General features: G+C 32.8%; 1 long non-coding RNA gene across 1 annotated transcript in view; it reads left to right on the forward strand.

The window, feature by feature from the left end:
- Nucleotides 1–10,190, forward strand: part of LOC120614528 (uncharacterized) — a 537,687-nt gene extending 527,497 nt beyond the window's left edge. Inside the window, exon 3 of the long non-coding RNA XR_005656001.1 lies at nucleotides 9,683–10,190. This is a non-coding gene — a long non-coding RNA (uncharacterized LOC120614528). The remainder of the gene's footprint in view (nucleotides 1–9,682) is intronic.
- The last annotated feature ends 12,339 nt before the right edge of the window (nucleotides 10,191–22,529 follow it).

A 22,529-nucleotide genomic window follows, 5' to 3' on the forward strand; every position in this document is an offset into this window, starting at 1 on the left:
CTGTACATTAAATATATTTGACTCTTTTTCTTTAAAACAACCCTATGAAGCGACATCTAAATGTACAAAATTTTTCCTTTGTTGACATCATTAAGGCCATTGTATCATCTGGATAATGTGTGCTGTTCAAAATATAATAACCGAGACTGTGCTCTATCATATATGACATTTTAGAAAGACCTGGATGATGATGACTCTAATTTAAAGGACAGCTTTAGGGAAAACACTTTCCTTTATATACTGGAATATTTGGGAACTCCCTTGTGTGTGTAACCAAAAGGGAAATCACTTGGTGTAAATATATTTAACTATCCTCTGTTCAGCGTTATTTAATGTCCCTCCATTGCATGGGACTATGTAACTCTTCTCTAATGAGTAACCCTAAATTTACTTATGATAAGTGCCTATCAGAGGTTCATATATAGCCAGACTTCTCATTTCAAGTCAAATCCACCATTACACCTATGCCTTCTGAGTCCCAATCTCTCCAAGAAATTCAGAGAGAGACCCAAAGAGCAGCCATAGTTTCCTAGCTTTTTCTGAAGTTATAACAAAACAACTCTGCTGCTTGGATTTCTTCTGCATCACCTTCTTTTCTCTTCTCAGCACCTGCTCATTTTTTTTTTATTACCTAATAATTAGATTGAAAAGTTTTAAATCCATCTAAAATTTATTATTATTATATGGTGTGAGTTATAGATGCAATGCCTATGACAACAAATAAATTCTCTCAGACCAGTTGTGTATCGTCCTTTTTTCTTCCCCTTGTGTTTATTTCTATATTTTAAATTTTCTGTTAGTGATAGAATTCTGGATTTTTATTCTATTTTGCAGACATACATGTCAATATTTGAACTAGACCTTCGTAGCTTTAATTATTGGATAACAAAGTTAGCATCTTTTCAGTACTCTTCTACATTAAACAACAATATTTGATACCCTTACCTTGTTATTGTCCAAGGGGTATTTTAAAATTTATTTGTTACATTGCTAGAAAATATATTTTGGAATTTTTAGTGGGAAGGAGAACATTTTTACGGAGAACATTTAATTCGCTTGCTACATAGTGCCTGCCTTGTGACCGTTGGATTAAATTTTTCACTTTGAAATTGTTTTATCACTATGTAATTTTGAAAATTTACAGAAATCCTCATCTGACTTATTAAAGGGACAGCCGATGCCTGAGTGAGGGTAGGAGACCTCTGTTAACCAGAACTAGAAGGAAAATCTAAATATGTGCACGTGTTTTATTTATTGTTCAAAAACTTTGTATGCAACTCATTAAGGAAACGGTTAATATACAAATAAACAGCATTCACATGTGAAATAAATGTTTTCCTCTGAGAGCTGTGCTGTTTGAACTAATGAGCCATACATAGGGAATTGTTTTTGAAGGAAATCACAGCCAAAATGAAAGAACGAAGTGATACAACATGGTAGATACCATTGCTTAAGGGCATTTTAGGACTTAAGATACGTTTTGAATATATATATATAGTTTTAAATTAATTTTTTTATGGTGACCTTTGTTAACAAAATCCAATTAGTTTCATCTGTATACTTTAACACTAAAGCATACATACATTTACACTGTGTTCACCTTTTATTAGCTCCATAGTAAACTTGAAAATAAGCGAAATCATGCTGTGTTCAGTATTCATTTCAAGACAGAAAGCGCTAGGTAGAGATTGAGGAATAGGACCTCCTTTCCTAGGTCTGCTCCTTGAAAATGCCAGGTTATTGCTATCCCTCATCTTGATCACATGAAAAATGAGATGATGATTATAACTGTGACCAGTATGCATTTGAGGCATTAGGCAAATTAACCCAAATTTGAACTCTATCAGTCGAAGTAACAGTAGTAAAATTGCTCATGTTATCATTGTATTTACACACTCCCACATTAGCACAGGCTTTACTTCAAAAAAAAAATCTGTGAGATCCAGTTGGCTTAATATCAGGTTTTAGGAAAATATCTTCTATATCTATAAACTACATGAAAGCATTGGGATAAGTGCAACTATTCTGATCATCTGGGAAGTACATTGATGGAGTTAAGACAAGGCCTTTTAAAGACTAAAGACTGCTTCCAAGCAGTAGTGTCATGGACCATAGCACGAGGTTCACTTAAAATGAAAAAAAAAACTCCCAAGATTTTTCCACTCTCTTCAATTTAAAAATGGTTTTCAGATTTCTAATTAGATGTGCCAATCTGGAAGCCCATAATGAAGAACAGGAAAATAGAGACTACAAAGTTGTTAATACATTAGCTAATTCTTTCACAGATCATTTCGAAGTGTAGGATATAAATCACTGTGTTCTGTTCATTCAGCTTTTGGGTCTGATAAGCATCAAATCCCAGATAGAAAAGTGAGATTCAAAGAGATTGACATATAAGTACACAGTTTAAAAATTTAACAAAAGAAGTAGTGTTGTGCCTAAGATCTTTCTCATAGTTATTCTGAGACGCTATGATATCGTTGTAAAAACTGAAAATAGGGAGAGTGAAAACAAAATCTATCAAGAGTGAGAGAAGGAAAACCAGGATAGAATCGTTTCACAAAGTGGCTTTTTGAGGGTTTTAAAATATCTGCAGGAAATATCTTTCTTTTTGCCTATTGAAGGCAACAGCAAATTATAGGCTCATTTCTATACCATTATACAGAAACTGTCAATGATGACCCCGACCCCATGCCCTAAATTCAAATATATAATCTTTAAATTCCCAAATAGATTTAGTAGCCAATGGGGGAGGAGAGGCGGGAGGGGAGAGAGATTGAGAAGAATCTCTGACTTGATTTCAAGAAATCTGTTGAGCCAATAACTCATGACTGGGTATTGAACCACTGACCTCACAGTTGATGCAGCTTTCAAAAGTACTTAACTAAGTAGCAGAGAGCAGTTTACCCCCTGGTGAAATCATGATCAATACTTATTAAATACTTCATGAACTCTATTCATGAACTCTATTCATTTCTAAAACAGCCACTTATCTGCCCTTCCCGTCATGTTCTGAATTAATTTGATATGTAATGTGATTCTTACATTTATATTAGGTTACTAACATGCTGAAAGGGGAAAAGCAAACTACAGATGATGGTGGGGGAGGCTCTGTTTGTTATTTTATCATTAACTGTCTCTTCTCCCTTTTCTAAAAGATCGAGTATGACACCCTCATAGACAATAATTTTTCATTACATTCTCTCTTCTTCCCTCTTTATCATTTTTAGGCCTAAACCCACAAGCAAAACATTAAATGCTTATGTGTTTCCCTCCTCCTTCCTCGAAAAAAAAGTGAACCGATTTCTGTAAACAGAGATTAATTATTTTCCCCAGGTACTCTATGGATAGTCTGGAATGAATGAAGCTAAATCGAGGATATTAGAGTAATTACAAATAAATGTATTAAAATTATTTCGAGAAGGTTTTGTTTATTTCTTATTTTTTGTTTTTTCCTCATGAGAAAAGAGTCAGCAATATAATACATATAGGAAATAAAGTCCTATATAATCTCATCCTTGAAAGATAAAGTGATCACAATTTGATGTGTTCTAGAATTTTCTGATATTTATAATAAAAAATATGTATATACTTAAAGAATTATTGATTAATCATTAATTATGCTTTTTCATAACTTTCTTTTTTCTTAATAATACATCTTGAACATGCAATTATTTACCTGGCTGTGTGGCATTCCATTATATGGGAAAATATATTTTTTTAATTATTTTTCAGTTGCAGTTGACATACAATATTATATTAGTTTCAGGTGTGCAATATAGTGATTAGACATATAGCTTATGAAGTGATCCTCTCAAAAGGTAGTATATGGGGAAATTTTAACTCATTTCCTTTGATTAACATTTGAACATTTTCTAAATTATTGGTTATTTTATTTTATTAATTGTTGGTTATTTTAAACAGTACTGCTGTAAACATTCTTGCACATCCTTGTTTATATCTATACATTTCAGTATTTCCCTTGGTGAAATTCAAAGACTTAGAAGGCTATTTCATAATGTATGTGTGTTTCAAAGGCTATATCGATTTAGACTTCATCGACACTGTATAAAAGTGTCCACTTCCTCTACTTGGTACAAATAACTACAATATTAGCAATCCTTCAAATTTTGTATTGCTGTCTTCACTTATGCAGTGACACATGGTAAATTAATTGTATTATTGATAATAATGCACATGGTGTATGTTCATATGATAGAGAAAAAATATAAAATAAATTACTGCCTAATGAACTCTATCTAATTCAACTACTACAACTTTTCTTGTGTATCTTTCTAGAAGTTAGTGTTAATTTATAAATAACCAAAACCTTAGTAAATCTTTTAAATGTTTTCTTAATTTGATGGCTCAGTCTGCTTTTTTTTTTAATTTTCTATGTTAAGCATATTTTTATTAACCATGTTATGTGCAATTATTTAAATATTTGAGAAGGAAAAATAAACAACCAAGCACTTTATTCCTTTTAGTAGAAAATAACTAATAAAGTACAAACCCAGTTTCTTTGTCTCCTGGCTGCATTGTTTGTAATGAAATTTGAAGACCTAAAGCCAACTTTATAAGATTTTTGTTGTTGTTGTTGTTATTATTCAAAGAATATTATATTTATTCTCTAGGCAGGCTTTGCACTTCCCAATATTTCATGCCTAGAAAAAGTGGAATTATCTCCATTTATTTTAACCTAATCTACATAATAGGCATCAGGTCTAATACCATAAAGTATAATATGATTTTGCATAAGTGACATAACACCATATGGTGTCTAAAATAAACTAAAATAGCTTCATTTTAGGATCTAATACTTGCAATTAATTTCAATAGTGAAATAATTTGACAAAACAAATGTATCCAAGTAAAATACAAAGTATTAATAATTCCATCTAAATATTTTATTTTATAATTTTAAAATTTCCAATCAATAATGTCAAAAGTTAGTATTCTGACAATTACTTTCATTCAATTTTAAATTTAATATAATTCCACTGTAATTTTTAAAATAATATTTTCATCTTGAGAATATTTGGTTCAAGTATTGAAATAATTATTACTCCTTTATATAAGAAGAATAGAGTAAATTAATATTTCCCAATAATAAGACGAGCTTTCTTTAAGGATGTAATTTTGGTTGGCTTAGCTGTCCATTTTAAAAATATTTCAACCATTATTTTGACTAATAGATTTATTGAAAATTTTCTCCTAAAGATTTTTTTAAAAAGCAATGCCATTAAGAATAATAAAATAATAACTATATATTTATATATATATGTGTGTGTGTGTGTATATATATGTGTATATATATATATATCATACTTTGGATTAATTTTAGGTTTGATGTTACTTGTTATCTTCATTGCCACTTGCAGATGAATCAGCCATTATTTTTAACCTTTCTAAAATTAGAGAACTGATACTTAAAGAGAATATATTATTGCCTAAAACTCTAAAACCAAGAAATACTCAACAGTAAACCATATTTCCCTTGAAAAGTTAAACCCAAGAGAGAGTGTATGTGTGTGTATATGCACATATGTATGTGTACACACACACACACACACACACACAAATATTTTTTAGGCTAAGATAGACATTCAAGATTTTGGAATGACCAAATACAAAAATGCATTTGTTTAAAAGAAGGGGATAAAAGACAAATTGTAGAAAAAGGGGCATATTACGGAAATTCAACAGAATTAAAGCAACGTGAATATGTGGAATAGAGTACTGGACAACTCCTTGTTTTGAGCCAGGAGTGAATATAATCGAAATGTCAACTGAAGTAATGATGTCAGTAAAAATTATTCAAGTTTTATTGTAGGGTTAAAATAATTGAGTATAAAAATATTAGATAGAAAATCATTTGAATTTTGCCCTTCACTCTATTCATTTATGTCCCTCTTTGATATTAATTTACCAACCTTGTATGACTTCCTAAAAATTCATTTCTTCCTTTCAAATGTATCTCCAATGACTCTATCACTTTGTAAAACACATCTTTTGCTCATTCATAGTTTTACAACTTCGCTCGGTATTTTCCCTAGACATGAGATGCCCCTTCTCCTCTTTAATTATTAAATATTTTCAGTGCTCTGAATGCAAATAATTATTTTTTCGTATAGCTCTTTAGTCAGTGCCATCCCCAAATAACTCCACCTCCTACAAATTACCATAGAAAAATAACTTTTTTTCTTTCCTGAATGCTTATTATGTTGCTAATCATTTTTAAGTGCCTTGTTTGTAACAGCTCCATTATTTCTCAGCAACTTTATGTGACAGGTCATATTTTGAGCCTCATGTTGAAGATGAGTAAACTGAGGCCAAAACTTTAAGTGAATTTGTGGCCGAGCCTGCATTCTTTGGCCCTAACCACTTATTATTATTGCCACTTTTCATTCTCATCGACAATTAATGGATATTTGTGGCTTCCCAAAGAAGTATGCATTCCTGAAAAACAACATTGTATGTTGGCCATAAAACTTAACAAAGGCTGTGACACACAGGAGATTACTAACACTGCGGAGAAAATAATAAGTTTTCACAATTAAGAACTCTACTAAAGCTTATAGGAATTAAAAAAGAAAAAAAAATAAAATACAAGCTCATTGTGATGTAGATCATTTGAATCTAATTTAATTATGATCTTTATAGGAAGGAGAAAAAAATACATGTAACAGCTGTGATATCTATAAAAACCTTTGTTTAAAAAAATTTGTTTCTCATGTCTCAATTTCTCTGTTTACACTGAATCTTTTCGTTTGTTTGTTTTTATGATTTTTTTTTTAAATTTCCAAAAAAGCTATTTTCACCCAAGTTAGCTACACTGATATGGTTTTAGTAGCTCCTATCTGAAATCATCCTCAGGAAACGTTTTTTTTCTCTTTTTGGCTATTCAAAAAAGAAAAAATTACTTAATATCAGCATGAATAACACATGTGCTTATTGCAGCATAATGTTGGTACAATCTGTGCTTGATACAGTTATAAATAAGTCTTTGAAAGCATTTTTCTGTATTTTAAATAAAGGCTATAGAAAGCCACAAGAAGGATCTAGTCTTGTTAATATCACAAGCTGTTTCCCCACCTGCACTCAGAGCAGCTTTAGTACAGCAGCTGTTTGGGTTCGTGTTGGCACATCACTGTCTGCACAGGAACCCCATGGTTTACACAGAAAATGAATAGGCCACAGTTCCGATGGGGGTCTTTAATAAGCCTTCCTCTAATGCTAACATGCGTGAGCATCGGGTTTTGAAGGGGTGTGAGGTGTGAAGTTTTAGGAGGATTATATAAAGCCACTCAATTTTGAAAGGTAAAAAAGAGCATTAGAAAAACCTGAGAGCGCCTTTGCATTCCTCCTGCATATTGATCAAATGCAATTTATATTGATATTAGGGCTTCATGTCCAGCATGTGATAACAAGTGAAGGGATTGGTATAATTATGTGATTCACCCCATTCGACTCTCTTGAACATTGACAGACAAAACCCAGGACAGATGTTCCATTGATTTTATTTACCAAATATTAGCTGTGAAAATATTAACCTGATGGGAACAAATATCTGTCTAGTAGAACCTATGGGGATTAAATCCAAGGACAAAAAAATTTTATATATTGAACTTACCTATGTATAATTGGGTGGCCTTTGGGCTTTCAGCAATAAAGCAATCCCGCTCCCGCTCCCCTTCCCCTCCCCTTCCCCCTCTCTTTCCTCCTCTCCTTTTTAATCCACATGAACTGTTAAAAGTATTATCCATGGCAGTTCATTAATCATGGTCTTTTAGGGCATGTGCATTCTTGACAAATAAATTCTTTGTTGACTATCAGGAATTTAGGTAAAACTGAGAACTGTACTGCAATAACTCTTCTTTAAAAATATTTTAAAGAACCCAGAACTCCCTTTTGAGATTATTGTGAGCATTTTGGGGGACTGTAGTATGATGAAGGGAGGTTAGATAGTCACTTGGAGACATACGGTATGCAATTATAGAATGAAAATACTAGGGCTTCATCAGCTGACTATTTCCCCAAATTTAAATTTAAGTTCAAATATCTTTAAACATTGAGGATGCCCAGTATTGACTTGAGATAATTTTATCTCAAAAATATATATAAAAAAAAAAGTTAAAAAGTCTGTATCAGTCCAATATGTATTTTCTTTATAGATGAGGCATGGTGCTAGGCACTTCAGAATCGAAGATGAATGATAAATGGGACTTAGACCCAAATATTCATATTCAAGGAGGGACGATATACATTAAATAGATAAATACACTGACAGCTAGAGAGACATCTTAAGAGGAGAGAATGATTAATACTTTTAGGGAGTAAAATAAGGAAGGCCTCTGAGAAAATAATGTCTCAAAGCAGAACTTAAAGAACTTAAAGAATACACACACACACACACACACACACACACACACACACACACACACACACACACATATATGTATATATTTATTTATTTATTTACTTATTTATTTTTAAAGAACTTAAAGAATTTAAATGAACTTTTCTAGGTGGATTAAAAGGCAGATTGAATCTTATATGTAAAGTGTGACTATAAACTATATGGAGTTTGGCATTGCTGGAGCTCTAAATAAAGTGGGAAAGGGTAGCAGATACTCACAAGATGAGTCTGCAGAATAGGCAAAAGCCAGGTCATAAAGGATATTATATTGTTTTTTTAAGGATCTCAGAAAGAAGAACTATTGATATAAAATAAGTCAAAGTTTGGCATGTTTATATTTGTGTTTTCGGAAGGTGCTTCTGACAGAGTACAGTGCAGACTGGAGAGAGGCCTAAGTAAGGGTGACGGCTAGGTAGGATTTTGCTAGGGTTCAATGTCAGAATATGAGAGTAATGGCAGAAAATGTATAATAGAAGGCACGAACAGGGAGACATGTAGGAGGTGGATTTCTCAGGGTTTACTGAAGAGTTGATGGGGTGAGAAGGAAATAGGTAACTCTCAGGTCTCTGAGTTGGTGGATCTTGTAAGTTCTTTTTCATGATATTCACAGAACATCACCTCTTCTTAAGTTATAACAGACAACAGTGAGTTCTCTGCCCATTGCTCTGAATTTTTCTAACCCCTAAACACTCTCCTGATTTTATGTGACGGAATAAAAACAATCTATAGACGTGTAGGGCAGAACAACTAGTTCCAGTAGAGCCTGACAAATATTTTGTGCCTGTCATGGCTTGATGACAGAGTTTTAAGCCATAGACTAAAGATGACTGTAGCTACCACTGCCCTCTTTAAAGTTAAAACAGCTTGCAATAGTTTGCCCTAATATTGTCAGGAATCATAATTCTTTTCCCAGAAAACTGTTCTAATTGGATTCGGTGGACCTTGACTGGCTTGTCATAGTTCTGTTCAGGGTGAAGGTGAAATCTTTGAGTAGTTCTTTCTTGAAAACAAGAGCATCTCTGATAAAGGCATTTTTAGAGTATTTATCTTAATGTAATTTTTTCATGTTCCTTTTCCATTATTTGTGTTTTATTACATATGACAGTGGTCCTGGAAAAAAATAATAAAAGGTTATGGAGGATGATTTAACACCCTAAATCCTATGTGCAGGTACTTATAGTTTTAAGTTTCTTGGTTAAATGAATATAAAACTTGAAAACATTATTTTATATTAAAACTACCCCAATTTTAACTTTGTGACAGGTGGGAAGTTGTTACTAAAGCTACACTGCTGGTGAGGAATCAGGCTTGTGAGGAATTGCAATAAATTTGCAAGGTAAGTGCCTGCCTTAGACTTCTAAAGCCTGGATGATATACTAAGCCATTATTTTAAAAATAATGCTTATTGAATTTGATAAGCAGGAGTAAAGTTAATTCACATTTCTCATTTGAATTTTCTTAATTCATAATTTCATGGCTATTACCACTTTATGAGATGTTATACATTAGACAAACACATGTGCCAACACACGTTGGCACATATAAGGTATATATATGAAGTATAAGTACATACCTATTAAATATTGAAAAGCTTTGTCAAAAGGCTTTAGACGCTGCCTAGGTTACCAAATACAAAGTATGACCACTTTTTGATGAATATAAACATACTAAACTTTTTAGTATCTTAATGTCCCAAACAGTAGAGCCAGGATGTCCCAAAGTTACAAATATTAAATCGTATGAAGCATTTTGGTTCTAACTTTCAATTAAGGGAGAGGCTGTTTTGTAGTTGGGCTTTTTCCTAGGAAGCCACAGTGATATTTTAATAAGTAATGGAATATAGTTTGTCTCTTTATTCATTTACCTAGAAGAAGGAATGTGGCAGGGAGAAACTTGGAAGTAGGACTTCAAGAGCGACAGGTACTGGGCATGAGAAACTTAGCTCCCTAAAGAGAAAGTAAATGTTACAAGAGAGAACTCTGTTGGAAGGTGAGCCAATCAGAGTTGGTTCTGCTAAATGAAGAGGCTAAGAGAGAAGAGCCTCTGACTTCTCGACTCCATATTAAAAAATTCTGCTGCTCACCTTTCATGAACCCGATTCCCTAACAAGCAGGTTGACATTAAGTTCTCATTCTTTAGAAATTTTAATATTTGGAAAGTGTATGAAGTGTGTCACCTGGAAATGTAAAAAGCAATTCTCAAGATATGTCACTCTGCTCCTTTTGGTCAGGATGTAATTCTGTTCTTTTTAATGAGTTGTTTGATTGAGAATGCCTGGATTCTGAGGTGCTATACAGAGACACAATAGAAAAAGCAAGTGATGCTTTTCTAGTAGATCTTCCGAAAGTGACATTACTTTCATCCATCACTGCCATTTCATTGTTTGTCTTTTTACTGAAAAAGTGGAAGAGAAGTGACTGGATTTTTTTTTGTAAGATTTATATGATTTTAGGTGCTATTATACCTAAAAGTAAGGGCATGTTTATGACATTTCCCTGTGTTTTGTCTACTGTCTGAAAAACTCTCATTCAGGAATGAATTATGATAGAAATACATGAAATGGGCTCAGTGTGGGGCTGAATAAGTGCTGCTCTTTTGAAAGAGACCAGATGTTTTGAAAAAGTATTAACATTCTGCACTGATAAGAAAACTTTTGATGCTCTTAATTCAACTTCATAAGGGATCTCTAACTGATATTCACTCTGATTCCATGTAGGGTGGGTGAGAAAAAGGGAGGGGAACTTTTCCCGTTCCCTCAAACCCTGAAGTTGTTCAGACCTTTTTCCTGTAATTTCTGATTAATGATACCCTCGATTTTGATTTATATTATCCTATTATTCATTATATGAGAGAAAAAGAAGTCACTTTTTTTTTCGATTTAATTTTAAAAATTAGGGCTAGCAGTGATGGAATTTAAAATCAAATTATCCTGTCAGAGTGACAGATAAATCTCAAGAGATTCTAATGAAATTTTTCCACTGGCAGGATGCTGAATTTCTCCCTTACCCAGACTCCTTCATTCCAAATTTTGACTGTGAGTGACAATGAGCATCTGTGTTTTGAAATATGTTGTTATTTTTGTCAGTTTGGTTCTCATTTAGAAATTCTGGAGTGGCTTCCTTACTTGTTTGTTCTAGGTTAAAGGGGAAAAATGTATACACAGATGTCAAGTGGGTGCATCTATTAATATGGAAAGTTGTGGGTAGTTACAAAATATCTGCATCTGGTTAAGTACTCCAGATTCACCAAATTCTACCCTTGCCTTTACATGTTACTATTCTTAAAGGAATTTCTACTATAGAGATGGTATAAATATAATACAGTTTTCTTACTAAACTGCTCTTTGATTTTGTTTTCTTTTTTCTCATTATCCTAAACAAAATTTGAAATCTTAAGCGCTTTCACAGTATTGGGTAGTCCTCTAAAGTTCTGTATTCAGTTAACAATTTCATTTGATGTAATTATGAATATAGAGATTCTCTGTTCTTGATAGCTAAAATGAAACTATTTTTTGCTGATCTTTAAAACATGTGATGAGCAACAATTCTTAAAAGAAATACAGTGGTCCCCCGCTTACCTACACTTTTGCTTTCTGTGGCTTCAGTTACTCACGGTCCAAAAATATTAAATGGAAAATTCCAGGTATAAACAATTTCTAAGTTTTAAATTGCATGCTGTTTTGAGTAGCATGATAAACTCTCATACCTTCTTGCTCTGTCTCACCCAGGACATGAATCATCCCACCACCCAGGGCATTTATGCTGCATACACTAGTCAGCTCTTAGTCACTTAGTAGTCACCTTGGTTATCAGATCAGCTGTCACAGTATCACAGTGCTTGTGTTTAAGCAAAACTTATTTTACTTAATAATGGCCCCAAAGCCATACACATAACTTTTATTTTAGTACAGTAGATTTGTTCTAATTGCTCTATTTTATTATAGGTTACTGTTATTGATTTTTTTACTGTGCCTAATTTATGAATTAAACTTTGCCCTGGATACATACGTACATAAAAAAAAAAACAATAGTAGTTTACATAGGGTTTGGTACCATCTGTGGTTTCAGGCATCTACTGGGGGTCTGGAAACATATCCCCACAGGTAAGAGGGGCTACTATAATGGATATATGTTTTATTCATCTGCAAATGAACATATGTTAGATAAGCTGTATATTCAGTGACACTGTATAAGTAACTGATTTGCTAAATGATAGTTTTAAATGTCTTGTGAAAACAAAAAGAGTATAGAAAAAATGATTTGTCATTAAAGGACCCTTTCTATTAAGAGATTGTCTTGGAGTCAAAAGAGCATTGTAGTGGTTGGCTATAGACTGAGCCTGTTTCCTAAGTCTGATTGAACAGAGAATCCTGAATCATCTGTAAGTTTCCACATGTATAGTCCAGAAGCAAGTCAAAAGCTAGAGCTGTATCTCGAAATTTTGCTGCTTTATTATATTTCTGTCTTTGCTAGTTGTACTAATTCCTAAAACAGAGGATAGTAATGAATCAGTGCCCCTTGAGAAGCCTGCTTTCGTTACTCAGCTATTATCCTGAAATGAGGAATGGTGAGCATATTAGGTAATAATTCAAAGAACAGATGATGATCAGAAGAAAATGTGGCAAGTCACCTATGTGTAGGCCCTGAAGAGCCACACATACTGTACATTAGTTAAGAGTCTTAATAAAAGAACAGAAGGAAGGGAGAATAACACAAGATGAAGAATGAATTACTTAAGATTAAATAGTTTCTATTACAGAAATAGGCTACATGTAGAGCTAATGGCAGGCATTTTCCACAGACAGATGGAATGTTCTCATCTCCCAATAGTATTGATATGAAGTCTCCGTTAAGATTCATTTTTCCTGAAACATTTGCATATAAATATAAACATCATTACTAGGGGCTAATTGCCCTGTAGGAACTAAAATGTGAGAATTAGCATCTTTAGTCGTTTTTATTATTATTTTTTAAAGTATCTCTAACACGCATCATATTTGCTACTGCATGACTGCAACAGATAATTACCACTATTAAGAATCTCAAACGCGAAATCAGACCCATTTGGAATGGCTTCCAGGGCAACCCAGCACAGTGAGTAGCCACTAAAATGAGTATATGAGGTTTATATTCATGCATATTCATAAGGGTACTTAACTCGACATTCATAGTAGGGGGCTTTCGAAAGCCTGTCAAAGAGCAGCCCCAATACAAGACCAAACATCAAAGGTAAGAAGATGCACTACATCTCATTCCTACGCACATACAAATATCGCTTGCAGGAGGCAATGAATAACACTAAAGGAATTATTTATTTTAACTACTCGGAGGAGATGGCAACTTCTACGAAGTTGTAAACCACCAGCCTTTGCCTTTATCGTTCGTCTTATTGATCAGAAAGGTCAGGAGTGTAAGTTATTCAAAGGATGGATCATAGGCAACAGTTCTGGACAAATGGGCATGGCGACTTGTGTGATTAATGCCCCTTGTTTGTGCAGACTATGAGGAAGAGTTTGAGGGCATGTCTTAAGAATAGAAAAAAAATAAAGTGTTTAAAGAATACAATCATGGCTGTGACACTGTCTCTGAAACATTGCCCATTTTGTGGGTGGGTCTGTGTATTTGAGCATACAGGTGCTGCCTTGTTCCACTGTCGTGCTCATGGGCGATCTTGCTGACATTATACTTTGCAAAACCATTTCCATGACATTCAGCAAATGTTTGTTCTGGTGGAACAAATCTGTTAAATTATAGATTAGAAACAGTACAAAGAAACCTTTACAAATGTTTCAGTTTCAGTGTTGCACAAAGCAAACAGCATTATATTTAAATGAAGCACTCCTTGTTAGAATAAAACATCCACACAAACAAGGTACTATGCTCAGTTTTCTAATTCTCTTCCCCTCCCAGGATGGGCATGGATGTCCGAAGTTGTGAAAGACACACATAGTATTGGGGATGACATCTCCTCAGTTCCTTTCAAAAGCCCACCTCTCTAACTCACTTCTGCGTGCCTGTCATTTTCTTATCTTCCTCAGCTCCCTTAGTTTCATTCCCACCAGCCCTTTTCCCCCTTAATTCTCTCTTCTTCCAAGGAATAGTCTAAATGTGAAACAGTGCATTTAACAGGCACTCAGTTCTGCTCAGTCTTCCCTTAGCACTATAGACAATCATTATAGTGGAAAATATTGGAGTGGCATGGTAGTGATTTTTAAAACATTCTGGGCACGAATGCCAAAGTACTACTAGAGTTACCGTAGGCTTTGAGTAACCTATTTAGGGGCATACTTTAGATCTTAAGTAAAACATTAAGTTGTTTTATAAGCTAGCGTTAAACTTATAAGTTTAACCGATGTAAGTTTAATTTAGTGATTCTTTGCCTGCTGAAGAATTGTTTTTAGGGCTATATGTTATAAGGACTTAACAATCATTATTTAAAAATTTGTCAAAAAAATTTTAGAAAATAATTACGTCTAATCCCTAGTGACAATAATTAAATACGTGACTTAGTTGAGGAATTGCAAAAAAAAAAAAAAAAAGATAAAATTATCTAAAATGCCAGCTCTCTTTAAAATCAGCCATTAAAAAATAACTAGCATGGCATAAAAGAGAAACATAATTTCAGTGGCTCTAAACTTACTTTGTATGTATTGTAAAATGCTTTTAAATATATTAAAGTATATTATAAATATTGACCATGTGATGAAGACACAATACATTGAACAGAAGTATACACAAGAACATCCAGACAAATATGTAAGAATGATTAGAAAACTCAGAAATGTCTATATTGTGGGCATGTGTAGATGAATTTAGCATATGTAAAATTAAGAAAATATCAGAAACCATTTGTAAAATAATGATTACCTAATAAATGAGGTTGAACATATTGTCTGACTTTAGAAGAGAACAGTAATTTTGATCCTCATTTCACATCATATACCAAGATAAATTTAAGAGAGAAACATAAAGTCAGAGACTGATGGAAAGTCAATGTAGGGTAAATGTAAAGCTAAAATATTATAATAACGAAATGACAATTTAGATAATTACTTGCTGTGATCTGTAAACTTCTAAGCATAAACAAACTTTTCAGGTATGAAGGTAACAGAGACAATCACGAAGGGAAAGATGAACTATACTCGAATTAAAATTTACAAATGTTTATACATCAAAAAGTCATTATTAGGAAAATTAATTGATAAAAACTGGGTAAATCTTTTCCAAAAGAAGGAAGTTAAAGATTGTAAGGACATTAAAAATGTTTTAATGGTCAACAGTATTAAAGAGATTTCAAAGTACAAGAACCACAAAAGAGTAATAAGCATAAGAAAATAGTTCAGCTGCAGTCATAAGAGAAAGTTTGTTTTTTAAAAAAGGAGCTCTTTTCCTGTTTCTCTCTCTCTCTTTTTTTTTTTTTTTTTTTTTTTTTTTGCTTCCAACACAACAAAAATTTTAAAAGGATGAAAATCCTCCCTGTGTGTTTTGGGAGTAACATAGACAACTAGTGTGTGTGTACGTGTGTGTAAATTAGTATCAACTTACTAAAAAGCAGTTTTATTACCATGGAACGGGAGCTTAACAATTATAGAAAACACAGTACTAGTTTTAAAATGTAATAATACTTTCTGTGTTAATGGTTAGAGATTCAGATAATTACTTAGAAGCAAAGATTGTCATTACAACGAAAAATATCAATGATTTTTACCATAAGCATTTTTAAATTCAATTAAGTAGCATAAGCAATAAAAAAATGTTTCCTCTATATAGGTTCACTGACCAGAAGTTGCTGGTCCCTGACCTTAATTTATAATCTGTCTTTGGATTCTCAAAGTCTGTGTAGGTGTCACAGAAATTTCTCATGAAAAATAGCCACATCCTCCAAATCAGTTAACAGGAAGAGAAGCGGGCAATGAGGCTTTTGTGAAGGGAAGAGAGTGGTGGAAAAGGCAGAATAGCTCCAACTAAGCTCAGTTTGAATTGCCATAACCTTAGCAATACAGGAGAAGTTACTTAGTGACATGATCTGCACAAGTTTGTTCAGCTGGTAGCATTTATCCATGCCCTTTGAGTAGCTGGTGAAGTACTGGGCTACGAAGTGAAGCTGTTAAAACGATGAATCAAACATAGGCTGTGATGTATGGAACCTTAGAGTCTTGAATAGGAAAGAAGTTTGTGTGTGTGTGTGTGTGTGTGTGTGTGTGTGTGTACAGTGACTCTTGAACAATGCAGGGATTAAGGGTCCTGACCACCCGTTAAGTAAAAAATCTGTATATAACTTTTGATTCTCCCAAAACTTAACTGCTACTAGCCTACTGTTGGGAAGGCTGACCGATTATAGAAGCAGTCAACACATATTTTCTATGTTATGTGTATCATTATATTCTTACAATAAAGTAAGCTAGAGAAAAGAAAATGTTAAGAAAATCATAAGGAAGAGAAGATACATTTACAATATTTATTTTTAAAAATCTGCATATAATTGGACCCATGCTATTCTAACCCGTGTTGGTCAGGGGTCAACTATATATATATATATATATATATATATATATATATATATATATATATATATATATATATACACACACACACACACATACAAATACACACATGTATTTAGAAACATATGAAATTTAGTGTATTAAGGAAGGATACACTAAACAGGCCCATCTCAGGATACATTGTATCTAATACAGATTTCTACTTCAATTGAATTTTTTATCAGATCAGGTAATACTGTTTACTTTTCTCCCTCAGAACAATTCGAATTTGCTTGATTTGCTTGTTTATTCTCTGTCTCCTCATGGACCACCTACTCAATTTTGGAAAGCAAAAAACACAAGGGTAGGAGAAATGCTAATTTAGTCCACATTGTGCTTTGAATATTTGGCACATTAGTGGCTACTCAGTAAATTTTTTTTGAAAGAATGAGTGCTTCTTTTGGGGAGTTAGTCGTTTTTAATGTATACTAGGAGATGGGCACAGAAAGTGGGGAAGGAAAGGAAAGAATAAGAGCAAAAAAGGAATAAAGAACAACATGAGCAGAGGCAAAGAGAAGGCTCTTGTGCTTCGAGTGAAGGAAAAGAAGGCAGTGATATAGCAAAATAAAATGTACAGGGAGATCTCTGCAAAAGTGCATTGACGTATTTTAATGATGGAATTTCTGGGCCTTACAGTATAAGTATCTTTAAATTTTCAGAATAATGTCCAGTTATTTTTCAAAGTGGTGGTATCCATTTTTATTCTCATCTGTTGTGTGTATATGAGTTTATGTTGACCCACAACCTGACCAGTACTTAATATTGTTGTATTTCTTGATTTTTTTTTTTTTGCCAATGCAGTAGGCAAAATATTGGTAAATGTAAAGCCAAAATCTTATAATAATGACATGACAGTTTAGGTAATTATATTTTGTGATCTCTGGACTTCCAAGCAAACTTCTTAAGCACGAAAGAAATCGAGATATTGTTTTCATCTTGATTTGCATATCTTTTATCACAGTGGGGGAATATATTTTTGACGTTTATTTTTTCTATTTGTTAAAATATCTCTCATCATTTACCTTTTTAAAACATATTGGCTTGCTATTGTTTTTCTTACTAATTTTCTATTTTATTTTTGTGGATAGCAAAAGTTTTTCAGTTATACTTTTGTAAATATATTCTAACATCTGTAGCTTTATTTCATTTTCTTTAAGGGATGTTTTGAGGAATATAAGGTTTTGTTTCTGTAGCTGTTTTGCTGTGCTGTAGTTTTAACATGGTTGCTTTATATATTTTTTATGGTGTTTTGCAGTTTTTGTTTGAGAACTTCTTTTCTTCTCTGAGGTCATAAAGATATTCTTATACATTTTCTTTGCAAAACTTTACAGTTTTGACTTTTAACATTTAGAATTTTTATTTAGCTAGGGTTGATTTCTCTGTATAGTAAGAAGTCTAGATTATTTTTCCAGTATGAGTAAACAAACAATAGTTCCTATGCTACTTATTGAATTAATTCTCCTTTCCCCAGAGTTATATAATACCACCTGAAATAAAAAGCAATTTCAAAATATCAAGGAGTCAGTTTCTAAGAATTCTCCTTAGTTCCATTAGTCACATGATCACATTCTCTTAATTATTATAGATCTATAATTATCTTTATTTCTGGTAAGGCTATTCCAATCCCATCTTATTCTTTTTATTCAGAAGTGTTTTTTCAGGGTTTGAACCATTGCACTTCTGAATTAGATTTTCCTTATTCTGTATAAACTTATTGGTTGAAAACAGCACGCATTCATTAGCTCATAGTTCTATAGGTCAGAAGTCCAGAACGGCCTGATGGTTCTCCGCTTAAGGCTAAAATCTAGGGATCAGCCATGCCGAGTTCTCAGCTGTAGACTCTGGGGGAAGATCTGCCTGCCACGCTCATGCTCATTGATACTAGAATTCTTTCCTTGTGGTTATATTAGTAAGACTCCAATTTCTTTGCCAGTTGTGGCCTGATGGTTGCTTTTAGTTTACAGTGGCTGCTCAGGTCCTTTCCAAGTTAACCTTTCCCAATTTCAAATCAGCAACAGTCTGTCAATGCACCCCAGGCTTTTAAATCTGTTTTCTTCTTCTGCTAAAGGAGAGAGAGAGAGAGAGAGAGAGAGAGAGAGAGAGACACACACACACACACACACACACACACACACACACCCCACCTCCCACCCAAAAGGAAAAATAAAACTTTTTGCTTATAAGATGGTAGTGTACTTAGATTATAATCACCTTTTTGATTGACTTGAAGGCAACTGATTAATAACCTTAATTACATCTACAAAACACTTTTTCCATGTAACATAATCACAGGTGTGATATCATAATCCTAGTCCCAGGAATTAGAGCAGGAAAAATTGGAGAGATACCTTTAGAATTTTGACTACTCTACCTTACAGGAAGAGTTTAGAAACAGATTTGCAATTTCTTTAAAAAAAATTCTTGTGATATTTTTAATTGAATTGTACAGAATCTATAAAACAATTATGGAATGTTGGCATCTCTGTAATATTGAGTCTTCTAATTCATGAACATGAATGTGTGTCTTGCCATTTTATTTTGTAGATATTTAATATTTTACATGTTAAATAAATATTGATATTCCTGTTTTTAAAAGCAGTGCAATTGATTCTTGTATATTCTTGGCTATTTTGCCAAGCTCTAAAAATAATAATTAATATTTTATTTTGGATTTTCTGTCTATGTGTTTATATTGTTTATGGGATATGTCTGTTTATGGGATATGTTTCTTTATAATCCATATGCATACTTTCCTTCTTTCATACTGACTATTCAATTCAGTATTTAATAGACTTAGTGAGCTGTGTTTTGTCCTGGATTCATAAGGCAATATTTTCAAAATTTTACCATTAATAAGATATTTGCTGTAGATATTCCATAGATACCCTGTTCCAATACTGGATTTCTGACACGAGCTGGGTGTTCTATAATTCCACCCAATTCTGACACTAACTACCCAGAGTTATCATCAGATCACACAAGTTAAAGGACAAGAAGACACTTACTTCAGATGCCAGCCACCGTTGGGCTGTACTTCTGCCTGGCCAACTACAAATATGTGTCTTTCAACAACTCCCTAAGTTTCTGTAATTGCTAAACAAATCACAGAACTCAGAAAAGTGCTAGACTTAAATTACAATTTTATTATAAGGGACGCAAATGAACGTTAGATGGAGACATAAGGAGAGCATCATCTGCAAAGATCTCAAGCGCGAGGACGTCAGCGTTCACCACCCTCCTGGTACACTGATCTGTTCATCAGCCAGAAGCCCAGAGCTGCAGTGTCCAGCTTTTTATCTAGGTTTCAGTGTGGAAGCTCTATTGGTTAAAATACTGCCACATGACTGAAATTGGTCTCCAGCCCTCTGTCCCTCCTTGGAAAGTTTCAGCCAGGTAATCCTGTGATTGGTCTTTCTGGCGACCAGGGTTTCCACCACTATGATTCAACTTACTGGCATAACAAAGACATTCATATCACTTTGGAAATTCCAAGAGTTTTGAAGCTCTTTACTGGGAACCAGGGGCAAATTACATCTTAACTATTTTTAAGTGTATAATTCAGTACTGTTCACAACATTCATATTGTTATGCAACCAATCTCCAGACCTCTTTTCAGCATGCAGGTTGCAGCTCTGTACCCATTAAACAGCAACTCCATCCACCATCCCCGTAGCTCCTGGAAACCAATACTGCGCTCTCTGGTCCCTGTGAATTTGGTACCTCATTTGGTAGAATCATAAAGTATCCATCTTTTTGTGACTGACTTATTTCATTTAGCATGATAATGCCCTCAAGTTTTATCAGTGTTGTAGGGTGTGTCAAGCTATCTAGAAATATACATTTTTTATTATAGCACAGATACATTTTATTAAGTTGAAAAGAAATAACTTTTCTGTTATTTCTAAACTTTTTTAGTTTACTGATAGTTTAATCATGAATTTTTAATTAATTTTTTTGAATATTTATTCAATATCTATTAAGCTGATTTTATTATTTTCTCCTTAATTCATTGACATGGTGAATTTTATTGATAAAATGTCTCACTTAAAATCACCCTTGCATTCTTGGGATAAACTAAATTTCTTTGTGATATGTTATTTGTTTATACAATGTTCCAATTGACTTTTAATATTTTTATAAGGATTTTACATCTGTAGCCATCAGTGATATTAGATTATAATTTTATTTTTTGTATTGTCATTGTCTAGTTTTGGAACCAGGTATATATTAAATGAATTGACAATTTTCTCCTATTCTGTCAAAGAGTTTAGATAAAATTGGAATCATCTGTTTCTTCAAATATTGGTAGAATTCATCTGTAAAAACATCTGGACTTGTTTTTTTCACAGGAAGATTTTTAATCATTGAGTCATTTTTTTAATGATTCCAAGATAACTCTGTCCGATTTTATTTTTAACATTTAATTTCGGAAAGTCATATTTCTATGAAATAATGCATTGGATCTAAATTTTTGTATTTATTGACTTTAAGTTGATCAAATATTCTTTTATTATCATTCTAAATATCTGAAGTAGTTATACACTGACCCAAATTTTATTCTTAATCGTGTTTATTGTTCTTTAGCCCTGGGCCATTATTTTTAAAGAATTAATTTCAGGTCTTGTTGTTCATCTACTTATTATATGCTTGTTTCTCTTTCATTAATTTTGTTGTCATATTTTTCGTGTTCCTTCTATGTAGATTTTTCTATTGATCTTTATTCTAAAATAAATTGAAAAATTAGTTTTCTTTTAGTTTATCCCTCCTTCATTTATGATGTAAGAACTTAAATATATAAATTTCTCTCAGTACCAGTTTCACTGCATTCCAAAAATTTTGATATAAAGAACTTTTAGTATTCTTAAGCACTATATATTTTAATATGAATTATGATTTTTTCCTTTGACCCAAGATGTTGACATGTTTAAAACTTTCCAATTATAGAGATATTTTGTTTATTTTTTCATTTCAACTAAAAACTAAATTGCTCTTCTGTATTTCTCATTGCAAATCTTTGTGCTGAATTCAATAATAATTTATTTTTTATATATCTTCCAAGTCATTTATTTTTTCACAAAAGTGTTTATTTAGCTATTAATCATTTACTTTCAACTTCAACAATCATATTTTTAACTTTTAAAATACATGTTTTGTTCTTTTTTCAGATATTTATGGCTACTAATGATAATCATTTATTGCTTCATTTATTTACATCAGACATAATCATATTCTCTATTCGATCTCTTCAGTATATATAGTTCTTGGTGATATAAATGTGGTGCTTTTGTTTCTAATTAGTCTCACTTTTAATCTAGAGTATATGTATATGTGTATGTGTGTGTCTGTACTTTGAAGATTTCTGCTTGCATTTTTTATGATTTGTTTGTAGACACTTAAGAGGCTTATTTAATTTACCTCTCTGATTATTAACGAAAACAGAGAGTATGAAGAGCATAGGTTTGAAGTCAGATTTGAATTTAATCACAGCTCTCCTGGTGAAAAATTGTATGACCTTAGATAAGTTGCCTAATCTGCTTCAGTTTTACTTTTATGTTTTATAAAATTATT

Source organism: Pteropus medius, unplaced genomic scaffold (genome assembly GCF_902729225.1).
Source record: "Pteropus medius unplaced genomic scaffold, Ma_sr-lr_union100, whole genome shotgun sequence".
In the NCBI taxonomy this organism is placed as follows: Eukaryota; Metazoa; Chordata; class Mammalia; order Chiroptera; family Pteropodidae; genus Pteropus; species Pteropus medius.